Here is a 25,923-nt window from a genome sequence, read left to right as displayed (position 1 = left end):
ATGGAGCTCAATGGTATGGCCTCCCCCCTCCCCCCCACCATCCCCCCCGCCCAATCTGGAAAATCCAAGTAAAATTTTTTGGCCCTCTCTTTGTACCAGGGAAGAAGTCTAATTTTTTCTTCTTCTTTTATGTGGTATTTACAGTACTTTATTGTAAAATTTAGATTAAGTATTTGGTCATAGGTTCTGTGTCATCTGCTGGTCTTTGTGTATTGTACGTGGCTTCTGCAAAACTTCCCCCAAATTCCCATTTAATTTCTTTTCTTTCTTTCTTTTGGGCAATGAGGGTTAAGTGACTTGCCCAGGGTCACACAGCTAGTAAATGTCAAGTATCTGAGGCTGGATTTTGTGGGGACCAATTTTTAATTTGAATTCAGATCCTCCTGAATCCAGTGCCAGTGCTTTATCCACTGTGCCACCTAAAATACTGGAATGGTTTGCCATTTCCTTTTCTAGTTCATTTTACAGATGAGGAAACTGAAACAAAGAATTGAGTTTATATATATCTATATATCTATACACACATACATACGTATATATCTATATATAAACGTGCTTTGCAAACAGGGGAACCTAGCTGGTGCAGTGAATAAAGCACTTAACAGGGTTAAGTGACTTGCCCAGGGTCACACAACTAGTAAGTGTCTGAGGTCAGATTTAACTCAGGGAGATGAGTCTTCCTGACTCCAGGTTCTGCACTCTATTCACTTCGTCACTTAGCTGTTGTTGCTGCCACCACCACCACTGTTGTCATTATCATCATCATCATCTTATAGAAGACGAAACTAAAATTTGGAAAGATTAAATGATTTGTCTCCGGTGACTATTAAGCATCAGAGGCACCATACAAAGTTGGGGTTTCTGACACCAAACCCCATGATTTTGCCTCTGAAATTTTTTGCCTCTTGCTAATTGTGTTAATGTCAGAACCAAGAACCTAGACAAGTTTTTCAGGGATGGACTGCAGGGCTTTCCCTACCTCCTGTCACCTCCTAAATTTAGGCTGATTTGTGTTGAACTGCTAAATTCTATGATAACATCATTCCTGGAGAATCTAAGGCCTCCTCAGTGTTTCCATTATAATCCATGTCCAGGGAGGACTGTTACTTTGAACAATTAATTTCCTTCAGAACACTACAGATCCAGTGATGAGGGAATGATTTTCCTTCTTCCCTCTGTACTATAATGACATGCAGGTGTGTCTGCCCACAGGTCGACTCCCTCTGCAGTGTGTGTGTACCAACTCACACAGTTGAAGCATGACATTAAGGGGACACGGCGTTCAATTCAACAGATATTTACTAATGTCCAGTTCTGGGTACAGTGGTGAAGGAGGTAAAGTTTGTGTTTAATAACCATACAGTTTTCCCGGCAGTGCCTTTCCTTTTCTCATTGGTTTATTATGGGATCACATCTGAAACTTAGCAGCAGGCATCTCAATCATTTCCAAGGTGGGAGGTTCTGGCATTTCTAAATTATGCAAAATTGTGTCAATTACTCTGGGTCCCACATGGCTGGTACTAGATCAGAACACAGGGATTCTGTGGGAGAGGAGACTCAGTCAGCAACTTTTAATTAATTAATTAAGTTCAATGTGGTATTCAAAACCCTCCATGATTTGACTCCAGCTAGGTGGTGCAGTGTGGATAGAGCATCAAGCCTGGAGTCAGGGAGATCTGAGTTCAAATATGGCCTCAGACATGTCTAATCCTGGGCAAGTCGCATAACCCTTGTTTGCCTCAGTTCCTCACCTGTAAAAATGAGGACACCCAGACAAGGAAATGGCAAACCACTACAGTATCTTTGCCAAGAAAACCCCATGGACAAGTCAGATATAACTGAACAACAAATACCTTTCAAGGCAGCTAAGTGTTAGAGTGGGTAGAGCACAGGATTTGCAGTCAGGGAGACCTGAGTTCCAATCCTACTTGAAGCTGATTAGCTGTTTGACCATAGGCAAATCATTTAAACCTCTCTCTGACTCAGTTTCCTCATTTGTAAAATGAGTATAATAAGAGCAATAATGAGAGGCAGGTTATTATGAAGATCAGTTGAGTTAACATATGTAAAGTGCTTTGCAAACCTCAAAGCATAAATATTCATTCATTCATTCATTCATTCATTCTTCTTCTCCTTCTCTTTCTCCTTCTCCTCCTCCTCCTCTTCTTCCTCCTCCTATTCCTTCTCCTCTTCCTCCTCCTCCTCTTCCTCCTTCCCTATTACTCCCTTTCATGCACACTATGCTCTAGGCAAATTGGATTCAACGTTCCTAATTATGTTCTATGATTTCCTTCCTCTCTACTTTTGCTCTTTGAACCTTCCCCCTGGAATGTCCTTTCCTTTCCTTTACTTGTTGAAATCCTACCTTTCCTTTAAGGCTTTGTTCAAATTCCAGATTTCTTCCTTCTCCCTCCCCTAAATGTGATTCCTCTTTCCTCTGAACTCTTATACTTCTCTTGCGACACTTATTACAGAATTCTCTCTGTTATGATTTGGGGAATACAGGTGCCATTTCTTACCCCATGGCATTGTAACCTCCTTACTTGGTCTTAGAGCACAGATGGATCACAAACTTCCCTGAGGGCAGAGACCCTGCCTTATTAGTCTTCTATGCCCGAGAGTCATTCTATGCAACTAGAATGTTGCCTGACACAAAGTAGGTATTCAGTAAATATTTGTTGAATAAATGAATGCAGCTCACTGAAACAGAAAACCTTGCAAATGAAACATCTTTATCCTAATTCTTTTCAGCAGGGGAAAAGTGATTGGGAGTTCAGCGCTGACACTTAGTTTATTTGTTTTTAATCTAGGCTAGTGCTTTTAGAAAACAGAAGGAAAACACCCTTCATTTCTTAAGTAACTCTGACAGTCAGGAAAAAAAAGGAGCTGGCAATTTTCCCTGTGATATTTAGGCCTCTCAGAGTGAAGCCTCCACTTTACTTAGTAGACCTGAGGAACCCACAGAGGGGTTATATGTGCAACCCTGTGACATCAGGCTGGAGGGGGAGATGTGAACTGAAGGAAATGAATTACTTTAATGAATAAGGATGCCTTTTTTTGGTGGGGCAATGGGTATTAAGTGACTTGCCCAGGGTCTCACAGCTAGTAAATGTCAAGTGTCTGAGTCCAGATTTGAACTCAGGTCCTCCTGAATCCAGAGCTAGTGCTTTATCCACTGTGCCACCTAGTTGCCCCCTAATGAATAAGGATAACACTTGAATGGGAAGCTAATTGGCACAGTAGATAGAACAGGTTAGGAAGACCTGAGTTTAAATCCAGCCTCAGACACTTACTTTATAGCTGTGTGACTGGGCAAGTCACTTCACCCTGTTTGCCTCAGTTTCCTCATCTGTAAAATGGGCTAGAGAAGGCAAAGGCATACCATTCCAGTATCTTCGTCAAGAAAGCCCCTAATGGGGGGCGGCTCGGTGTCGCAGTGAATAAAGCACCGGCTCTGGATTCAGGAGTACCTGGGTTCAAATCCGGCCTCAGACAGTTGACACTTACTAGCTGTGTGACCCTGGGCAAGTCACTTAACCCCCATTGCCCCACCAAAAATTAAAAAAAAAGAAAGAAAGCCCCTAATGGGGTTACAAAGAGTCAGACACGACCAAAAATGGCTAAAGAACAAAAACACTTGAATGAATTGAGCCAACTCCCAGACAGTAGGAACATTCCTAGATAAAGCTTGTGCCTCAGACAGCTGGCCACTCTGAGTAGTCCCTGAGAGGAGCCTGACACTCAGTGCTGTAAGGATGAGTAACTCTGAGATCCCATATTGGTTTGCGCATTTCTCCCCTTTACAACAATATAATTCTGAATATTATGGTTTTGCTTTTGAAGTGTTGTTTGCTGTGATAACCACCATTCTTCTCACTCACCCTCTCCTTGTGGAGAGTGCGCTATGGTGTTTCCCAATCTTTCAGAGTTAAGGCTGCCACAATGACTTTAAGGGGTGGGGGGAAGTGCATTGTGAAGGTGACTTTGCAAAAAGGAATAAATATCTTTTGCTGGGCCATGTGTCAAATTTGGAAAATATTGCTACAATATTTACAACACTGAGCTCTGAGTTATCAGTGTGGATCATAGGAGCATAGTTTTGGAGAATGGACCTTCCAATCCTAGAAATCCAATTTAAAAATTAATTAAGTGCCTCCAAGGTGCCAGGCACTGTACTAAGCATTTAATAAAAAGAAAGACAGTCCCTGCCCTAAAGGAGCTTACAATCTAAGGGGGGGGGGTGGGGGGTGGATAACACACAAAAGGAGGTAGGAAAGGAAGGGAAGGGATATCTTGTTCTATGGAGTTAAAACCTGGCAGGGTATCAGATGCCAAGTGGAATGATCTGATAGTCCAGTTTCACTCCTCTATAAAGGAAGGCATTGGGAGGAGTATGGTACTACACCCTCTGGTCATTCAGTCAGTGGGAAGAAAAAGCTGAGATAGTTGGTATCAATCAAGGTTTGAGTTAGCAGCTTGGTGTTGAGTTTAGAAGTGATGAACTTAACTTGGAAGGGGCATCTTGTTGGTGGAGTTAGGTGAAACCAAGCAAGACAAGAAGATGCAAAGTGGATGGCTTCAAACCCAAGTAGAAAGGATCACAGCTGGCCTCGCATTGATGTAGAAAGCTGGATATACATTTAGAAAACCACAAAGAAACATCTATGTTCTACTGTATTTTTCTTTCTTTTGTTAAACATTTCCCAATTACATTTTAAAAAATTAAAAAAAACATTTGGGGGTGGGGCAATGAAGGTTAAGTGACTTGTCCAGGGTCACACAGCTAGTAAGTGTCAAGTGTCTGAGGCCACATTTGAACTCAGGTCCTCCTGAATCCAGGGCCAATGCTTTATCCACTGTGCCACCTAGCTGCGTCTCCCAATTACATTTTAATCAGTTTCTGGCTACAGTGGGGAGTTTTGCCTGGCCAGGACCTTGAGCTTGACACCTCTGATATAGTCCAGCCTCACTCATTTTAAGGTTGAGGTGACTGAGAACTAGAAAGATTAAGTTGCTGACCCAAGGACACAGAGTTAGTAAATGCTGGAGTTAAAATTTGAGTTTAAGTCCTCCAATAGGGATTATATGGATAAATGAAATCTACAGATAATCCAGAAACCTCATTTAGGCTAGTGTCCTCAACCTCTATCACCACCAAAATTTTGACTAGAATTGTTAAATAAGTAGATAAATAATATATGTCATATTGTAAGATTATATTATATATTATAAACAACACATAATAATTATATTATAAATAACATATAATTATTATATTTATTATTATATAATATATAAAAATAAATAAGTTAAATAAGTACCCTTCCCCTTTTCATCTCCTTTATGCAGTCTTCAATGGTAATATGAAGAACAATGAAGTGAATAATGAAGTTTAAAAACAACAAAAAACTACAAACAGCTATTACATTTGGAAAGATGAAGAAAGGAATCCATTTTTACTGTTCAATTGTTACAGTAGTATCCAAAACTTTGTGAACCCATGTGGGTTTTTCTTGGCAAAGATATTGGAGTGAGTTGCCATTTCCTTTTCCATCTCATTTTACAAATGAGGAAACTGAGGTAGGCAGGGTTAAGTGACTTGCTGAATAAATGGATTTATAATAAGTTTCTAGATTGCTGAGAGGTGGCAAGTAATTCAGTCTTTAAAAAAATGAATGTAGTTTCTTAAAAAAAAAACCCAAACCACCTTTTTTTTTTTTTTGGTTATTCAATACTTGACAAACATCATAAAACATGAGTATTTCCGTATAGGTGGAAGTAATGAAATAGAAGACTGTACATAAAACCATTGTTCCTTATTATGTACAGCTTGCATTTAAAAATAATATAATAAATTTGATGGAATTTAAAAGCTGTGCTGTTTGGGTTTCCTTCTGAACCATGTTTTATTCTCTTCTACGATTTAAAAAAGCTACAATTGGGGCAGCTAGGTGGTGCAGTGGATAAAGCACCGGCCCTGGATTCAGGAGGACCTGAGTTCAAATCCGGCCTCAGACACTTGACACTTACTAGCTGTGTGACCCTGGGCAAGTCACTTGACCCCAATTGGCTCACCAAAAAACAAAAAAAAAGGATTCCCTTTGATTTTTATCATTTTTTAAAAAATCATATACATAGGTCTGGGTGGCAGAGTAGAATGTCAGGCCTGGTGTCAGGAAGACTTATGTTCCTAAGTTCAAATCTGGCCTCAGATACTTCCTAGCTGTGTGACCCTGGGCAAGTCACTTAACCCTGTTTGTCTCCGTTTTACCATCTGCAAAATGAGCTGCAGAAGGAAATGTAAAATCGCTCCAGTATCTCTGCCAAGAAACCCCAAATGGGGTCATGAAAAATTGGATATGATTCAGCAACAACCACCACCACAACCACATACAGACTTCTTCGTGGACACAGCATACATTTTCTCTTCCTTTTATTCCTTCTTCAGTGGAATATAATCACTAGTCATGAAACTAGGGGCCTAAAGTCCCTGCCTCCCTGGAATAAAAGGAATCTTTCCTTAATCAACCAGCCAGTTGATGATGTGGAAAGAGCCTGGGCATGAAGACAGGAATATCTGAGGTCAAATCTGTCCTCAGACACTTATTAACTGTGTGACCCTAGGCAAGCCACTTAGCTTTTGTCTGCCTCAGTTTCCTTAACTGTAATAAGGGAACAATAATAATATCTACCTCCCAAGGTTGTGAGGACCAAATGAGATAATATTTGTAAAGCACTTAGCACAGTGCCTGACACATAGCAGGGATTTAACAAGGACTTACTTAATTCCTTCCTTCTGATAATGAGGAAAGCTATCTGTCTCCTGACAGACACAGAGAGGTAAAGGGCTTAAGATGAAGAATAAGACCAATGTAGGAATTTGTTTTGCTTGACTATGCATATTTATTACTAGAATGTTGTTTTTCCTTTCTTTTTGCAGTGTGTGGAAGAGAGCTGGAGGAGAGAAAAAAAACTCAATTGAAAGAATGAAATTCAATTTAAAAAAAAAGATTGGTACACATGGATCTGGTACAGAGTTCATCAAATTTAGAAAGATAGCTAGCTAGCCAGCCAGATGATTGGACAGATAGAGCACTTATTAAATGCTTACGATGTGCCAGGCATTGTGCTATGCATTGGAGACACAAATATGTGCAAACAAGACAGTCCCTACCCTCAAGAAGCTTATATTCTAAGGTCAGAAAAGAATACCTAGAGGGAAGTTGGAAAGGGGAGGGAGGCAAAGCTATAGATGAAGAGGAGATGGCAAAATCTAAAGAACAAAAGGACTAGGAGCAGCTAGGTGGTGCAGTGGATCAAGCACTGGCCCTGGATTCAGGAGGACCTGAGTTCAAATCCAGCCTCAGACACGTGACACTTAATAGCTATGTGACCCTGGACAGGTCAATTAATCCTCATTGCCCTCCTCCCCCTTCCCCCCACAAAAAAACCCTGAATGAAAGGACTGAAGTCCTTCCTAAAATGAGTGTAAAAGAGGGAGTCAACAATCAAGAGTCATATATGAATGTTAGTTGTTGTTGTTGCTGCTGCTGCTGCTATTGTTGTTATCTTATGGCCATACAGCAAGTCAGTAGAACCCAAGGGACTTTGAGAAACTGAGCCTCAGTTGTCTGAGGTACATTCAACTGAGACTCAGGCAAAGGCTGTTAAATTAGGTGGAGATGGGGGCAGCTAGATGGCGCAGTGGTTAAAGCACCGGCCCTGGATTCAGGAGTACCTGAGTTCAAATCCGGTCTCAGACACTTGACACTTGCTAGCTGTGTGACCCTGGGCAAGTCACTTAACCCCAATTGCCTCACTAAAAAAAAAAAAAAAAAAAAAATTAGGTGGAGATGCTTATTCTTTGGTGTGCTGGAACTAGCTCAAACCGACTCTCAAGAGCTTTTTACACTTTGGAAATCACTAAGAACCAGGGACCAATTTGTTTTTGCTGCTTGTCTAGCTTTAAGAAAGTGTTGGACAAAATGTTAATATGGGTTAAATTTAAAAATGTGTCAAGATGTACATTTTTCCTCCTTAGGAGTGCTGGATGTTCAACTACATCATTGCCTGTTGTGATATTCTTGGGTGGGGCCCGGAGCTACTAGGCTTGGCCAAGTCCAATTCCACTCCAAAGCCTATCTAATTCTGAAGGGATGGCAAAGAGCAGAGGAGAAAGGCCTCTGGCTATCAGCCAAGAAGGAAAAGAAGAATTAAGCAGCTCTATCTTTCGGCGGGGACTTGGCCTCAGCTCTGCTAGCTCAGGACACTTTAATGAGGATTAGGACACTTTCCACAGAGTTATAAGAGGTTAGCTGCCAAGACAGGGGAATAAATTGTTCTTTGGAGACAAATTACACTCAACTAAGATAAGGAAGGAACTGTCCACAAACATAGACATACACGTACACATAGACACACACACATATGTGCAGCCCTAGGGAAGCACCCTTGTTTATTTCTCTATAAATGGAATGAAGTATCAAGGACTGAGAAGAGAAACAAAAGACAGTTGAACTTGAGTGCAAAACAGAAAAAAAAAAGGAAAGAAAGAGCATTCTGTAAAGTGTTTGCGACCTCTCCCTCTGTCGAATGATATTCCAATGAGTGAAGGAATTCATTTTATCTGCCCGTCTACTCTTTCCTGCTGGAGGTTAGCAGACCACTCCTACTAACCTTTGTGCTTCCCCATCCCCCAGACTTGGACTGCTTTGTTCAGTCCCAAAGTAAACAGACAGTATGAAGAAGGACTGGGGTGAGTAGTTTAGGCTTTTTTTCTCTTCCTAATCAAATGAATCCTTCAGGGGAGGTTATTGAGCCTCCTTCCACTATGAAAAGCAAGTGTGGGACAAGAGCAAACAGAACAGGCAATGCACTTCCAGGTTTGCTGCCTAGCTATCTATCTGGTCATAGAAAGGTCTTCACCCTAAGCCATGGGCCCTGCTGGCTGAAGACCTCATCATCCCATGACTCTGCTCTTCTGCATCAGCCGAGAATTAACTTTTACCTGGCTTTAGGACTGTCTTTTTCACCACATTTTTTTTTCTTCAGGGCAATGAGGGTTAAGTGACTTGCTCAGGGTCACACAGCTAGTAAGTGTTAAGTGTCTGAGGCCAAATTTGAACTCAGGTACTCCTGACTCTAGGGCCAATGCTCTATCCACTGTGCCACCTGGCTGCCCCCCCTTTACCACTTTTTAAACAAAGATGCCCAACTTGATGCAACAGAATCAACTATATCTTCAGATTCTATAATGTTATAATTCTACTACAATAATATTAATTACAGCAAGCATGTGTATAGCACTTGGCAGATGCTATGTCATTTGATCTTTATAATAACCCTGGGAGAGAGGTACTATGATGATCACCATTTTACAATTGAGGAAACTGAGGCTGAGAAGGGTCAAGTGATTGGCTCCAGGTCATATAGCTAATAAGTGTCAGAGGGAAGATTCCAACTCAGGTCTTCTTGACTTCAAGAATCATCCTCTATCCATTTTGCCTCTCAAAGATCTGCATGAACCAACTCCAGTTTACCTATCTCTCTTCAGTAAGGTAACTCCTCTCTACCTGCACCAGAACACAGGGTTGCATTTCTGTGGATATTTAGAGAGAAAAGAGAAAGAGTACTTCCAGAAATAGAAATAATAAAACTCAGGAAATCAAAAGCTCTTATAGAAAATTTTACTTAGCACAGGCTGGTTGACTCCCAAACTCCCGAGACTGCCCTACCAGGTATCTTTTACCTGGCATGACTTCAATCCCAAATCCAGAGTCTTTTGCTACTACTCCACCCAAAAGGAGATTATCTTTTTTTCCCTCCTCAGGACATCCTTTGTTGATCTGAGATTAACTTTGGCTAGATGCTGTGGTAAAATATGAAAGTTTTTAACAGTCGGTTAGGATAAGTGAAAGACGCCAGTTTTTCAAGGACCACCCTTTTGGGGAGGAGATGAACAGTCTGCCTGCTGCGCATGTCAGACTGCCTGCCGGGGTACAGTCCGCCTGCTGCGCATGTCAGACTGCCTGCCGGGTTTTTTTGACTTCCGGGGTGGAGAGAACGGGAGTAGCCTTTTTTGCCGGCTTGGCGGGACTCCGGGCGGCGCGGCACAGACGGTCTGACTCACTCCAAAGGTGGCCTAAATCGGTTTGGTGAGTTTTTATAAGGAATATAGACAGCCTAGATTTAAGACGATTTGTACTGTATTTCTGTTTTCCTATCCTTCTAATCAACAACACCTTATATACAATAAAGGCTCTATCTAGAAAACCAGAAGCTTCTTCCATTTACTAGTCTGGGAGATGAATTAAGGGAAGGGTTAAGTAGGGGAGATTTATGATCTAATATCCAATTTTAAATCTCACAGTTTGGCGACCCCGAAGGGACCTTAAGGACCCTCCCACCCTCCCTAGTTTGGCCATAAGCCGGCTAATTCGGTGGATTTTCCAAATACCCCCCCCCCCCCCCCCCCCCCGCGGACTTTCCCTTTGTCTAATCTCCCTTAAAGACTTTAAGCCTCTAAAAGTCTTGCTTTAAACAGAAAAGCCAGCCCAGTTTAAAGGGCAAGATGCTCGAATATTCTACCATCCCTTTGATTTTTCTCATCGGAATGTATTGGGACAGCATAACATCCCGACTTAGAGGAATAGTTTATTCAATGGTCCTTCATAACATTATTGGTTTTTTTCCTCATTCAGGCAGCAAAAAGTTTTTTGTATAATAGTATACGTGAGAATCTTTGGGAAAATACGTTTAATATAAGTAGAAATTTTATGCCTGCAATTGAAATACCTTTTAATACCACATCCATAGTTCATACGACTAAGGATTTTATTTTTTTTTGTTGTTTTTTTTTGTTTTTGTTATTATCATTGTTTTTGTTATTATCATTGTTATGATGTGGGGGAAACTCTCACATATGGAGAGAGACCTCAAAATGGCTGTTTCTACTAGAGATGATCCAAGTTCAGAATCAGATCAGCAGAAACTACTCCCTCTGCAGGAAGCTATAGAACATAGTAAGAAGGGAGTGCCAATTCAAGTCAGAAAATATAGCCCCTTTAGACCAAGTGACTTGAGCGCATGGAAATCAATCATCCCTAGTTTTGAGAAAAATCCAAACACTGTAATTTCACAGTTAAGGACTATATTTAATGCATATCAACCCAGTTGGGCTGATGTTACTTGCCTTTTGGAAACTTTACTGTCCCCAACTGAGATTACAGATATTATCTCAGCAGGAAATGCCCTTGTTGCGAAAGGTAAGGCCGATGTGGAATGGCCTCTAAAGGATCCAGAGTGGAATTATAATGATGATAGGGATTTCCAAAGATTAAAAGATGCTAGAGAAACACTTCTGAAGGGAATGGAATCTTGCTCTAGAAAACCGGAAAACTGGCAGAAATTTTTAAGCCTACCTCAGGAGGCTAATGAAAGACCAAACAGATTTTATGATAGACTTTGTGAGGCCGCTAGACAGTACACCAGATTGGATCCAGTAGATTTAAGAGATTCCTGTATCATTCTCAACACATTTGTTTATAATTCACTGCCAGAAATACGCAGATACTTTCTGAAACAATGTCCAGACTGGAGAAATCTCTCAGTAGATAGAATTAAGGAACTTGCAAATTATGTCTTTGACTCACGTGAGGAAGATCCAGATCACCCTAAACAGAGCATTCTGGCACCAGCGATTCCTAGTCAGCCATGTGGACACCGGAACAAGGACACTAAGGTGTGTTGTTACTGTCGTAAGGAGGGGCATGAATTGAGAGAATGTAGGACTTGGAGAAGAAATTCTAATTCTAATTACAGGCGAAATCAAAATAGAAATAGATCTTTTTGGAGGAATACAGAAAGGCAGTACCAGAATAATGGTAACCAAGACCCCCCTCAGAAGAGGACACAGGAATGATGGTGTCTTGGGGAGGAATGGAACATAGATAATGAAAGCCATATATTCCCAGATCCAGATTTTTTGAATGCACTTGTGCCAGTCCATTCACCTCCCCAGAGTAATGAACCACATGTCACCTTAAAAGTGGGGGAGACTTATTATGATTGTCTGCTAGACACAGGAGCCTCTAAATCAGTATTAGTAAGCAAACCAGATGCTGGGTGTAGACCTGTAGGATTTTTGAATGTAGTGGGAGTCTCAGGAAAGAGCCAGAGAGTGGCAAAATTGAATCCTCGCATGGTATCTATGGGGCCCTTAACAGTGGAACATTCATTTTTACTCATGCCTGATGCCCCTGTAAATTTATTAGGTCGTGATCTCCTTTGCAAGCTTAGAGCAACCATATCTTGTGCTCCAGATGGGGCTGTCTCCTTACAATTGCCAGAGGATACTGTTCATTTATTACCAATTTTACTTACAGAAGCTCAAGGAACAGCAGGGGAGGTATCCAAAATCCCCTCTGACATTCCTGAGTCTTTATGGGCCTCATCCCCTAATGAGGTGGGGCTCCTTAAGTCTGCCATGCCTGTTACCTTTAAAGTTAAGGGGGGACCACCCCCCTCCATTCCACAGTATCCATTGTCTAGGGAAGCAATAGAAGGGATCACCCCTATAATTGAGGCTTTGAAAAGCCAGGGTATTATTATTCCATGTCATCACTCTCCATGCAATACTCCCATTTTGCCAGTTAAAAAACCCAAGCCTGGGCCAGATGGTAAACCTGTTTATCGCTTTGTGCAAGATCTTAGAGCGATTAATAATTATGTTATTCCTAGACATTCTATAGTCGCAAATCCGGCTATGATAATTTCCTCAATTCCCTATGAATCTACATGTTTCACAGTGGTAGACCTTTGCTCTGCCTTTTTCTCCATACCAGTACATGAGGACTTCCAATATTTATTTGCTTTTACCTGGAAAAATAGACAGTGGACCTGGACTAGACTCCCACAGGGATTTGTAGACAGTCCCACATTATTTCCCAAATTTTACAGCAGGATCTGGCCTCTATTACCTTTAAAGCCTCCACACTAGTACAATATGTTGATGACTTACTTTTGGCCTCTCCTAATGCTGAAATTTGTCAGGAAGATAGCCGTCACTTACTGCTGGAGCTGCACAAGAGAGGACACAAGGTTTCTAAGACAAAGGTACAATGGTGTTTGCCCCAGGTAGAATATTTAGGATTTATTTTGGCTGCTGGAACTCGCTCTGTCTCTTCTAAGCGAGTCCAGGCCATTCAACAACTCTCTGCCCCCACTACTAAGAGGCAGTTGAGAGCCATTCTGGGAGCAGCTGGGTACTGTAGACAATGGATACCCTCTTTTGGTGAAATTACTAAACCCCTCATAGCTCTTACAAAAAGTTCTGTTCCAGACATTTTACAGTTGGATCCCCAGCATCTCTCAGCCATAAAAGAATTAAAACGGGCCTTGTTATCAGCACCTGCCCTAGGACTGCCAGATTATAGTAAGCCTTTCACTCTCTTTGTGCATGAACAAAGGGGGGTGGCTTCTGGAGTCCTGACTCAGTCACTGGGGCCTAACCAACGTCCTATAGCCTACTATTCAATTCAGCTGGACCCTGTAGCGGCTGGAGCGCCACCTTGCCTTAGAGCAGTGGCGGCCACAGCGCTTTTGGTAGAAAAAGCCTCTGATTTGGTCCTAGGTAACCCTCTAACTGTGCAATGCCCTCACGAAGTGGAGGCTCTCTTACTACGTCACAGGACACAAGCCTTTTCAGATCAAAGGCTGGCTAAGTATGAAATAACCCTGTTAGGTAATGAGACTGCAGAGGCTCTCCCTTTGCAAGACTAATGTCAAAGCGTCGGTTCATGAGGAAAAAAAAAAAATCGCCCCTCTGGACAAAACTTTCCTCTCTTCCTTTTCTGTATTGTTGTTCGCATATTATTAGTCAGCAAAAGTTATTATATTCTTTTTACTGTTCCATCAAGGAAACATTCCGTTTCTTGAGGAAGCAAAGGGGGGAAATGTGGTAAAATATGAAAGTTTTTAACAGTCGGTTAGGATAAGTGAAAGACGCCAGTTTTTCAAGGACCACCCTTTTGGGGAGGAGATGAACAGTCTGCCTGCTGCGCATGTCAGACTGCCTGCCGGGGTACAGTCCGCCTGCTGCGCATGTCAGACTGCCTGCCGGGTTTTTTTGACTTCCGGGGTGGAGAGAACGGGAGTAGCCTTTTTTGCCGGCTTGGCGGGACTCCGGGCGGCGCGGCACAGACGGTCTGACTCACTCCAAAGGTGGCCTAAATCGGTTTGGTGAGTTTTTATAAGGAATATAGACAGCCTAGATTTAAGACGATTTGTACTGTATTTCTGTTTTCCTATCCTTCTAATCAACAACACCTTATATACAATAAAGGCTCTATCTAGAAAACCAGAAGCTTCTTCCATTTACTAGTCTGGGAGATGAATTAAGGGAAGGGTTAAGTAGGGGAGATTTATGATCTAATATCCAATTTTAAATCTCACAATGCTCTGAACAAAGTCATTTATTCCAATTCTAGTCCTAGGCTCACCCATTTCTAGCAGGCAGGTCTTTGTTCTCATTGTATCTTTTTTATTTTTATTTTTCACAGGTCAATGAGGGTTTGTTTGTTTATTTTTTAGTGAGGCAATTGGGGTTGAGTGACTTGCCTAGGGTCACACAGCTAGTAAGTGTTAAGTGTCTGAGGCTGGATTTGAACTCAGGTCCTCCTGAATCCAGGGCCAATGCTCTATCCGCTGTGCCACCTAGCTGCTCTAGGACAATGAGGGTTAAGTGACAGGGTCACACAGCTAGTAATTGTCAAGTGTCTGAGGCCAGATTTGAACTCAGGTCCTCCTGAATCTAGGGCTGGTGCTTTATTCACTGTACCACCCAGCTGCCCCTCCCCTTGTATCTTGAATTGCAGGCCAGTCCAAATTATGTCTTGCCTTATTTGATATTCCTTCTTCCCTTACTGGAAAAGTGTGTTATGTGTCCATGACGATACTTGGCATAGCAAGCATATAATGCAGTTAAACATATGTTTCTCTAAATGATCCATAATGTAGAATTTATTACAACTAGGTTCTCAAAACATGGCCTTAGGGGAAAAGAGTGGAGTTTCAGAACCAGAATTATATCAGAAATACGGCTGAATCTGTTTCTAAAAGGCTTTATTCTCACAGATGAAGCCCTTAATGGAACAGTAACCCCTTACCACACAGGGATTGTACCAATAACTGCCACAAGATGCCAAGCCCCCAGGGAATCAGATACAAATAGTTTCTCCTAATTACTTCCCTGCAGTTAGATCACCAAGGAAGTGATACTAATATATAGTCACATCAGGCAAGTTTCTCCTAGGAAAAATTCAGAAAACCTTTTATCAAAAGCTCATCTGGGTTTTATTTCAGGTCTGTGGACAAGCCAAACCAGGTAAAGCAGGGCTGTGCTAAGAGCAAGCTCAACCCCCAAAGTGGATTGTTACATTTTTTTTGGGGGGGGAGGCAATTGGGGTTAAGTGACTTGCCCAGGGTCACACAGCTAGTAAGTGTCAAGTGTCTGAGGCTGGATTTGAACTCAGGTCCTCCTGAATCCAGGGCCAGTGCTCTATCCACTGTGCCACCTAGCTGCCCTTTTGTGTGTTTACTTTTGATCTATAAGGAACTATGAGATAACTGTGGGAAAAAAAGAAAGAAAGAAGATGGGGAGAAACTTCTTTCTTGTGAGGACTATTTTAATTGTCTTAAACAAGGACTTTTTATGAACAAGCATAAAGAGGATTCTATCAGGAATGAGTTTGAAGAGAGGCTATTCAGAGTGATGACTTAAGGGGGAATCAGGAACTGTTTTCTTGTCATGTCCAATGAGAAGTTGAAGAAGAAAAAGGATAAAGAGACTTTCTTTCTTTCTTTTTCTTTTTTTTTTTTTGGTGAGTCAATTGGGGTTGTGACTTGCCCAGGGTCACACAGCTAGTAAGTATCAAGTGTCTGAGGCTGGATTTGAACTCAAGTCCTCCTGACTCCAGGACAGGTGCTCTATCCACTGTGCCACCTAGCTGCCCCAAGACTTTCTTTCTTGATAGAACTGTTCTAACCCTTATCTTGAGAAAAGGATAAAAGGAATTGTGAAGAGATTTTTACTGGTTATCCTGAATGAACTAAATGGTAGAAATCTGTGTTCTCAGAAGTATAATTGCAGTGAGAGTTTGAGGCAATTCAGATTGTAATCCTCATAGATAAATTATTGTAAATGATTATGTCTTTCTTTTATTATTGATTTTTTTGTTGATAAATTATTTGTAACTTGGGCTTGTGGCACCCTGAGAAGCCTTTGGAGCCTGTCCAGACTGACTAATATAGAAGTCTCTTCATCTCCAGCCACATGGATGGATTCATTTGATTGGCTGAGCTGGTTGCTTTCTTAGGGTGTTCTTTCTGCTGCTGTTTTAGGCCATTCTTATCTGTTACATCTAGAAGGTGAAGATCATAGTTGATCCACAGCATGGGTGCCGTGACCTGAATCAGTGAGAAGGGAAGGACTTCCTTCCCCTGCAACCTTTTGCCCTGCTCTGAGAAATGGGCTTGGGGTAATGGTTTTTTCTATTCTGTGTTTGTTTTTCTCAGTTTCAGGTACCTGTAGTGACCTTACCAGATCCTGGAGTTCAAGTCATAGTAACCTTAGAGCCAGGAGTCCAGGTAGGGGGCTGTAGCCAGCTAACTCAGAAGAGAATCAAAGATGCCTGAGACTCAAGCCCAAGAAGAGTTTTGAACTTGGGACTGGACTGTTACTTAAATAGGGACTGAGCTAAGCTATAAACCTAATCTCTTTTCTCTCCTCAGAGACTGAGGTGGTGCAGGGTGGGGAGGAGCAAGTTTGTATATTTGTGATTATACCTTTGACATAAATATTTATTTGTAAAAGCCAATTGGGTTGTCAGTAGCTAAATGAAAATAGGATTCACAGGACCAACACCTTCAATTGAGAGAAAAATATCTATGTGACCTGGAGTAATTTACAGAGATTCTACATACTCTCCCAATTCTCTTGAGTACTGCTGGAGAACCCTGAGGAAAAAGTGAAAAATCTAATCTACCCGGCCTTCCAGACAGTGAGAACCATGGTACTCAGTATTATATATGTATGGTAGTTTTAATATAATATTTATTTAATCCTAGGAGATAAGGGATCTGGGAGAGAGGAAGGGAAGGGGAGAGAGAGAGAGAGAGAAAGAGAACTGAGAAAGGAGTTATTAAATAACCTAGTCATTAAATAAATAATATTTGATAAACTAGTGCTTAGTTGATTAATTTAGATATATTTTGAAATTGCATTAATTAATGAAAATATATATAAATATTCTTGGATTATCCTGGAGTTTAGGATGACTGGAGTAAGTATAGGAACAAATTAAACATCAGGCTGAGATGTACCTTATAAGTGAGGTCAGGAGACTATACATTGGAGCTCTTCCTTTTAACCTTGTTCTTATTATCATTAACCAATGGCCCTGATGACCTAGATAAACATGAATATCACATTAGAAATACGGATTGTAAAAACACTAGAGAGCATAGGAATAAGTGGAGCTTACCTTAAAATGATAAGTAATATTTATCTAAAATCATCAGTGAGCATTATCTGTAACAGGGATAAGCTAGAAGCCTTCCCAATACAATCAGGGGTAAAGCAAAGATGCCTATTATCATCTCTATTATTCAATATTGTACTAGAAATGTTAGCTATAACAATAAAATAATAAAAAGAAATTAAAATAATTAGAATAGGTAATGTGCAAACAAAAGTATCACTCTTTATAGATGATATGATGTTAGACTTAGAAAATCCTAGAGAATCAACTAAAAAACTACTTGAAATTATAAACAACTTTAGCAAAGTTGTAGGAAACAAAATAACCCATATAAATCATCAGCATTTCTATACATTACCAACAAAGTCCAGCAACAACAGATAGAAAGAGAAATTTCCTTTAAAATAACTGTAGATAATATAAAATACCTGGGAGTTCACCTGCCAAGATAAACCCAGGAACTATACGAATGGAACTATAAAACACTTTTCACATAAATAAAGTCAGATCTAAACAATTGGAAAAATATTAATTGATCATGGGTAGGCTGAGCCAATATAATAAAAATGACAATCCTACCTAAGTTAATTTATTTATTTCGTTCCATACTAATCAAACTATCAAAAATATTTTATAGATCTAGAAAAAATAATAACAAAATTCATCTGGAAGAAAAAAGCTCAAGGATATCAAGAGAATCAATGAAAAAATGTGAAAGACTGTGGTCTAGCAGTACCAGATCTCAAACTGTCTTCTAATACAGTAATTATCAAAACAATCTGGTACTGGCTAAGAAATAGAGAGGTAGATCAGTGGAATGGAATAGGTACAAATTATGCTATAGTAAATGACTACAGTAATTTAGTATATGGTAAACCCAAAGAGCCAAGCTTTCATAACAAAAATTCATTATTTGACAAAAACTGCTGGGAAAACTGGAAAACAGTATGGCAGAAACTAGGTATAGACCAATGTCTCAAACCATATACTAACATAAGGTCAAAATAGGTATGTGATTTACACATAAAGGGTGATACCATAAGCAAATTAATAGAGCAATCAATAGTTTATCTGTCAGATTTATGGACAGAGGAAGAATTTAGGACAAAAGAAGATATAGAGAGCAACACAAAATGTAAAATAGATCATTTTAATTATATAAAATTAAATTGTTTACACAAACAAAACTATTGTAACCAAAATTAAAAGAAATGCAAAAAACATAGAAAGTATCATTGAACCAAATATCTCTGATAAAGGCCTCATTTGTCAAATATATAGAGAATTGAGTCAAATTTATAAAAATGCAAGTCATTCCCCAATTGATAAATGGTCAAAGGATATAAACAGGCAGATTTCAGACAAAGAAATCAAAGCTATCTATAGTCATATGAAAAAATGCTCTATATCACTATGGGTCAGAGAAATGAAAATTAAAACAACTCTTGGGTACCACTTCACACCTATCAGAATGGCAAATATAAGAAAAAGGGAAAATGTTGGATGTTGGAAGGGATGTGGGAAAACTGGGATGCTAATCCATTCTTAGTGGAGTTGTGAATGGATCCAACCATTCTGGAGAGCAATTTGGAACTATGCCCAAAGGGCTATATAACTGTGCATACCCTTTGATCCAGCAATAGCACTGCTAGGTTTATATCACAAAAAACATCCCCCAAAGAGAAAAAGGCCTATTTGTACAGAAATATTTATACCTGCTCTTTTTGTGGTGGCTAAGAATTGGAAATCAAAAGAATGCCCATCAAATGGGGAATATCTACACAAGCTGTGGTATATGATTGTGATGTAATATTATTGTCTTATAAGAAATGACGGGGGCAGCTAGGTGGCTCAGTGGATAAAGCACCGGCCCCGGATTCAGGAGTACCTGAGTTCAGATCCGACCTCAGACACTTGACACTTACTAGCTGTGTGACCCTGGGCAAGTCACTTAACCCTCATTGCCCTGCAAAAAAAAAAAATAAGAAGAAATGACAGGATGATTTTAGAAAGGCCTGAAAAGACTTGTGTGAACTGACGTATAGTGAAGTGAGCAGAACCAGGAGAATGTTGTACACAGTGATGGCAATATTGTTTGATGAAGAGCTGTGAATGACTTAACTTTTCCCAGCAATACAAGGATCCAAGACAATTCCAATGGACTAATGATAAAGCATACTATCCATCTCCAAAAAAACAAAACAAAACAAAACCTGATATTGATTGAACACAGACTCAAGAATGCTATTTTTTCACTTTTTTCTTTTATTCAAATCTTATACAAAATGACTAATATGGTAATGTTTTACATAATTGCACATGTATAACCTATATTTGATAGCTTACCACCTCAGGGAAGGGGGAGGAGTGAGACAGGTGGAGGACTAGAATTTGGAACTCAAAACTTTAAATAAAAATGTTTATTATTATTAAAAAATAAGAGGACAGCTAGGTGGTACAGTGGATAAATCACTGGCCCTGATTCAGATGGACCTGAGTTCAAATCTGGCTTCAGACACTTGACACGTACTAGCTATGTGACCCTGGGCAAGTCACTTAACCCCCATTGCTCCGCCAAAAAAAAAAAAAAAGAAGTTCTTTATAGGGGCAGCTAGGTGGTGCAGTGGATAGCACACTGGCCCTGGAGTCAAGAGTACCTGAGTTCAAATCCGGCCTCAGACACTTAACACTTACTAGCTGTGTGACCCTGGGCAAGTCACTTAACCCCAATTGCCTCACTAAAAAAAAAAAAAAGAAAGAAAGAAATATAGGCTGTTGTGAGCCCAGTACTTTTATCATTTAGCAGATCATGGCCTGACTCATCCTAGCTCCCCCTATGTATTGATATATTATTTTTGTCCCTAAACTTGTTCCCTCTTTCTTCCTTACAGATTGTCATTCAGTTGCACTGTTATGTCAAAGTTGCTAAGTTTCAAGGCAGAGGCAACCCTGATAAGTTGTTCTTTGTTTTGTTCTATAGTTTTTGGCAAACTATAGCCTGTGGATCCTGGTCAGGCTCTTGGGTTTAACCATTATTTATTTTAAACTCATAAATCATAAAAAACAGGCAATGGGATTGATTTGATCAGCAGGCTGTAGTTTGCTAACCCCTACTTTAAATCATCACTTTAGTCTTTCTGAAAGTTCAATAGTGCTACTTCCTCCCATTTCAAAATGTCTTTCTAATTGAAATCAGCTCACAGCTAATTATAGTCTTACTGTAATGACAACATGACTCAGTACTCCACTACCTATTTTTTTATGATACATGGTTTATGCTGGACTTTTGCTTCTGTCTTTGCATTATGCAGAATATATGCTAATTTGGAGATTGCTAGGTCAAAGGTAATACACCTGTTTAGCCACTTTTCTTGAATAATTCTAAATTAATTTCTACCATGGATAGGCCAATTCACACTAACAGTATATAAATATGCCTGTCTTCACACTACCCCTCCAACACTGACCATTCCTTTTTGGAATCATCTTTGCCAATTTGATTGGTATAGGGTAAAAACCCAGAATGTTTTAATTTGGATTTAATTTAGATTATTAGTGATTTGTTGAATATTTAAAAATAGTTATTTATTATTTATCATTCTTTTGAAAATTGCTCCTATCCTTTTGACATATTTGATCCCATATTTGATCTAATACAGAATGGCTCTTAGTGTAATATATTTATATGAGTTACCTACATATCTTGGATATTATACTTTCACCATTGATATTTACAATAAATATATTTCCTTCTCAACAACTTCTCTTTTTAGTCTTCCTCTATTGCTTTTATTTTATTTTATTTTTAAAAGCTTTATAATTCAATATAATGGAAGTTGTCTATTTTGTCATTTATAATTACTTCTATTCCTCATTTGATTAAAAATTCTTTTCTTAGACCTTATTATGAAAGATAACTCCAGTTCTCCTGTAATTCTCTTCTGATGTGACCTTTAGTATTCCACTTTTAGCTTATTGTGGCATATGGTGTAAGATGTTGATTTAAAACTCATTTCTGCCAAACTACATTTTTGGTTTTCCTAGTAATTTTTGTCACAGAAAAGGAGCTCTTCTCCCATGATTTCATGTTCTTGGGTTTATCCAACCATGGGCTACTGTTTTCAATCATTTCTCTTTTTCCTTTTTCTAGTCTTTTCCACTAACATACTTGTCTGTTTTTAAGCAGTACTAAATAGTTTTGGTATACATACGTAAGTGCTATCTCCCCTCATCTAGATTATAAGCTCCTAAAGAGCAGGGACTGTTTTACCTTTATCTTTACATTCTTAGTGCCTAGCACAGTGACTGACATATACAGTTATTCCCTTCCACATCAATTATGGGTGTGGCACCACCTCAATCTGGGAAATCTACATAAAATTATTTGGTCCTTTCTTTGTATAAGAGAAGTCTGAATTATTATGGTATTAAAAGATAAAATATGTTGATATTATATAATACTATACATGTATCTTATGCATTATCTGAGTTTCTAAACTTTTTGTGTGTCATCTGCTGGCCTTTGTGTGTCATCTGCATCTTCTGCAAAACTCTTCCAAGATTCCCATTCCCATTTCTTACGCCAACCCATGATATATCAAAATTGTGATGGGGAAAAGTTGCGATGTGGATAACTGTTATAGGCACTTAATAGATGCTTGATTGTTGGTGACCACTCTTTTATAGTATAGTTTGATGTCCGGTAATGTTAAATTTCATTTGTTCAGGGAGGGAAGGAGGGAGGGAGGGAAGGAAGGAGAAAGGGAAAGAGGAAGGGAAGGAAGGAAGGAAGCATTTATTAAATATCTACTATGTGTCAGGCACTGTGTAAAGTGCTTTATAAGATAGGTACAACTAGTGGCTTCAGCCCAAGTCTTCTGTTCTGAGATGCCACATGGACAGATAGTCATTCTCAATTTCTTCCTTCTCTGCCACAATTCAAGCCTATTTTTTCTTCTTCATTTTTCCTGTTGCTCCTGACCTGCCAGTTCTTTGTCTTGGCCTTTGAGGTCTTCCTTTTCCCCACTAGAACCAAAGATAGAAGCCACCATTTGGATACCCAGTCTGCAAACCTTATGAGTACAAGCTGGGGTAGTGAAGGGATGTTATGTAAATATTAGTAAGATTTCAATTCCACCCCTCTGACTCCATTGATAGTTCAGTATCACATCATTTCCATTTAGTGGAGTTGGTTTCACGCGCAGCAAAGGATAGCAAAAAAATAGAATTTCATGGGACACTTGATTGTTTCCCTTTGTAAGACTCATAGTGAGCACAAATTCCACCCCCACCCCCAAACAAACAAACATCTAAAACAAAAACAACACCTCATGAAGATAATGGCAGCATATGTTCAACATTTGTTGAAGAAGGAAAAGAAATAGAGGAATTCTTCAAAGAACTTTATCTTCAAACTAAGTCAACATTGACCTTGATAGTTACCATAATGTGAGGATGAACATAAAAGAGAATTGCAAAAACAATGCAAGAAAATACAGTTTAGGATCAAGAAATGAAAAGTCTTTACCTGTACCCTATTCAGAAGCACATACTTATATATTATTCATCTTTTTTTTTTGAGAAGGGATTAGGAAAGAGAACTGAACATCACAAATAATGAAATTGATTATATCTCTATGAGCAGGAAATGACTAATTACCAGCATAGTCATTTCAGAATTAAATATCTGTGTACATACAGTTAAGCCATTGACTGCTCAGAGTAAAGGTCATTTTTTAATGTCAAATTATAATGAAGGATAGAAATGAGAAGACTGTGAGATCATAGCAATGATAATCCTGTCTTTTTTTTTAAACCAAGTTGTGAACCGTGAAAAAAAAAGTGAAATAAGCACAGTGTATAGAGAACTGGACCCCATTTTCCATTAGCTACTCTGCTTGGTTTCAACTCCTGGAATATAAAACCTCCCTTAGGATATACTCATCTTCTGAAATCTCATCATCATGGGGATTTAACTCAGAAAGTTAAAGATGTGTGGAGAGATGTGTAATGAGTGTAAAGAAGTTTGATACTCAATACCTCATCACTCTTGGTCCCACTTCCCTCTGATTGGAGGGCTGGAGGACAGAGCAATAAACTCCTCCCAAAGCCTTTTTTTTCTTTTTCTTTTCTTTTCTTTTTTTTTTGTAGAGGGCTCAGAACTTTTCAGCTAATTCCTCATTTTTCTTTTTTTTTTTTTTTGTTGTCATTGTTGTTTTGGTGAGGCATTTGGGGTTAAGTGACTTGCCTAGGGTCACACTGCTAGTAAGTATTCAGTGTCTGAGGCTGGATTTAAACTTGGATCCTCCTGACTCCAGGACTGGTGCTCTATCCACTGCGCCACCTAGCTGCCCCTAATTCCTCATTTTTCATCAGCTGCTCTACTTTGTTTGGATTCCAGAAAACATCTCCTTTTCCCCTCATCCCCCTTTCAGCTTGTTTGTGTATTATCTTCTCTCATTAGATTGTAAGGTCCTTGAAGGCAGAGACTGTTTTTCTTTTCCTTATTTGTATCCCCTTCCACTTAGCTCAGGGCCTGGCACACAGGAGGCACTTTAAGATCCTCATGATGTCTTTATGGAAAAGGGTTTTGGTTTTTTTTTTTGGAGCAGGGCAATGAGGGTTAAGTGACTCGCCCAAGGTCACACAGCTAGTAAGTGTCAAGTGTCTGAGGCTGGATTTGAACTCAGGTCCTCCTGAATCCAAGGCCAGTGCTTTATCCATTGCACCACCTAGCTTCCCCTGGAAAAGGATTTTTAAACTTATCCTTTAAAACCTGACCTCAAATGTCTCCTCTTTCATTAAGATATCCCTAATGCTTGTTAATCATTACTGTATAACTTGTATATTTTATATAATTTTTTGCCTAATACATTTGTCATTTATTATTATGTCTTATAGCTATTATATTTTTCTTATATAGATTGTTAGGTCAATCTGTCCTGGGTAGTCATGGAAATCTTTGACTAGGGCTTTGAAGCATTAAGGGGCTTGATAGAAACAACACAACATAATCCAGAAACGGGAACATCTGAAGGACCTTACCATCTATATCAAATCTTTCTTCCATTTAAACTTTGTGTGGGACATTATCCAAAACAATGGCAAGCACATTTAGCTAACACATCTCTCTGTTTTCTTTCTTCCTTGATATTGATAACTGAAGGATTGCTGATCAATATTATCTTTGTGGTTACATCTTTCAAGGACTATTACATTATCTTAATATGCTGAGGAGGCATTTTGTTAGAAGAGAATCCAGGTGTGGGGCGCGGCGGCAGTGGCAGTAGTATCTGAGTAAGATAGCCACCTCGGTGGCGGTGGTGGCACTGCCCTCATGCCTGCAGGGCGGGCATTGGCTGTAGCTGCGGTTAGGGCTGCGACTGTGGCCCCAGTTCGGACTCGTGCTCTCGCCGAAGTCTTTGTGTGCATGGATGGTGACTCCACCACACGGCCCAGGACACAGCCATGTGCATCGCAAGCAGCCACCACAGCCGCAGAAGCAGTAGGGCCCCAGCTATGCCAAGAAGCTGGCCATCTGGCTGGCAGGGCTCCTCGGGGCTGGGGGACCGTGAGCATCATTTATGTCTTCGGAAACAACTCTGTGGATGAGAACGGGGTGAAGATTCCAGATGAGTTTGACAAAGATCCTGTGTTGGTTCAGCAGCTCTGGCAAACATAGAAGTATCTTAAGGATTATCGACTGATGATCATTGAGCCCACCAGCCCCTGCCTCCTACCAGCCCCTCTTCAAGAGCCATATTACCAACCCCCATATATGCTTGTCCGGGAGCTGACGGGCGTCCTGCTGCATCCTGAGTGGTCGCTGGCCACAGGTTGGTGGTTTAAGAAGCGCCCGGGCATTGAGACCCTCTTTCGGCAGCTTGCCCTGCTCTACGAGATTGTGATCTTCACCTCTGATACTAGCATGACAGCATTCCCCCTCATTGACCCCCACGGCTATCTCTCCTACAGACTCTTCTGGGACGCTACACGCTACATGGATGGACATCATATCAAGGACATCTCCTGCATGAACAGAGACCCAGCACGAGTGGTGGTCATCCACTGTAAGAAAGAGGCCTTCAGGATTCAGCCTAACAATGGTGTGGCCTTACGACCCTGGGATGGGAACTCTGATGACCGGACCCTGCTTAACCTGTCTGCCTTCCTCAAGACCATTACTCTGAATGGGGCGAAGGATGTCCGGACAGTCCTGGAAAACTATACTCTAGGGGAGGACCCGCTGGAGGCCTTCAAACAGCGGAAGTCACTCTTGGAGCAGGAGGAGCAGTAGTGCATGGTTGACCTGACCAAGACCACCAAACAGAGCCTTTTCTTTAGTTCTCTCACCAGCTGTCTCTGGCCCCGATCCAAACAGCCCTGA

General features: G+C 40.2%; 1 pseudogene; it reads left to right on the top strand.

Annotated features, from left to right (window-relative positions):
* Positions 1–25,923, top strand: LOC122747368 (annotated as a pseudogene).

The sequence above is a fragment of the Dromiciops gliroides genome, chromosome 3 (genome assembly GCF_019393635.1).
Source record: "Dromiciops gliroides isolate mDroGli1 chromosome 3, mDroGli1.pri, whole genome shotgun sequence".
NCBI classification, from domain to species: Eukaryota; Metazoa; Chordata; class Mammalia; order Microbiotheria; family Microbiotheriidae; genus Dromiciops; species Dromiciops gliroides.
The sequence above is the reverse complement of the archived record's forward strand: the minus strand, read 5'-3'. Positions and strand labels throughout refer to the sequence as shown.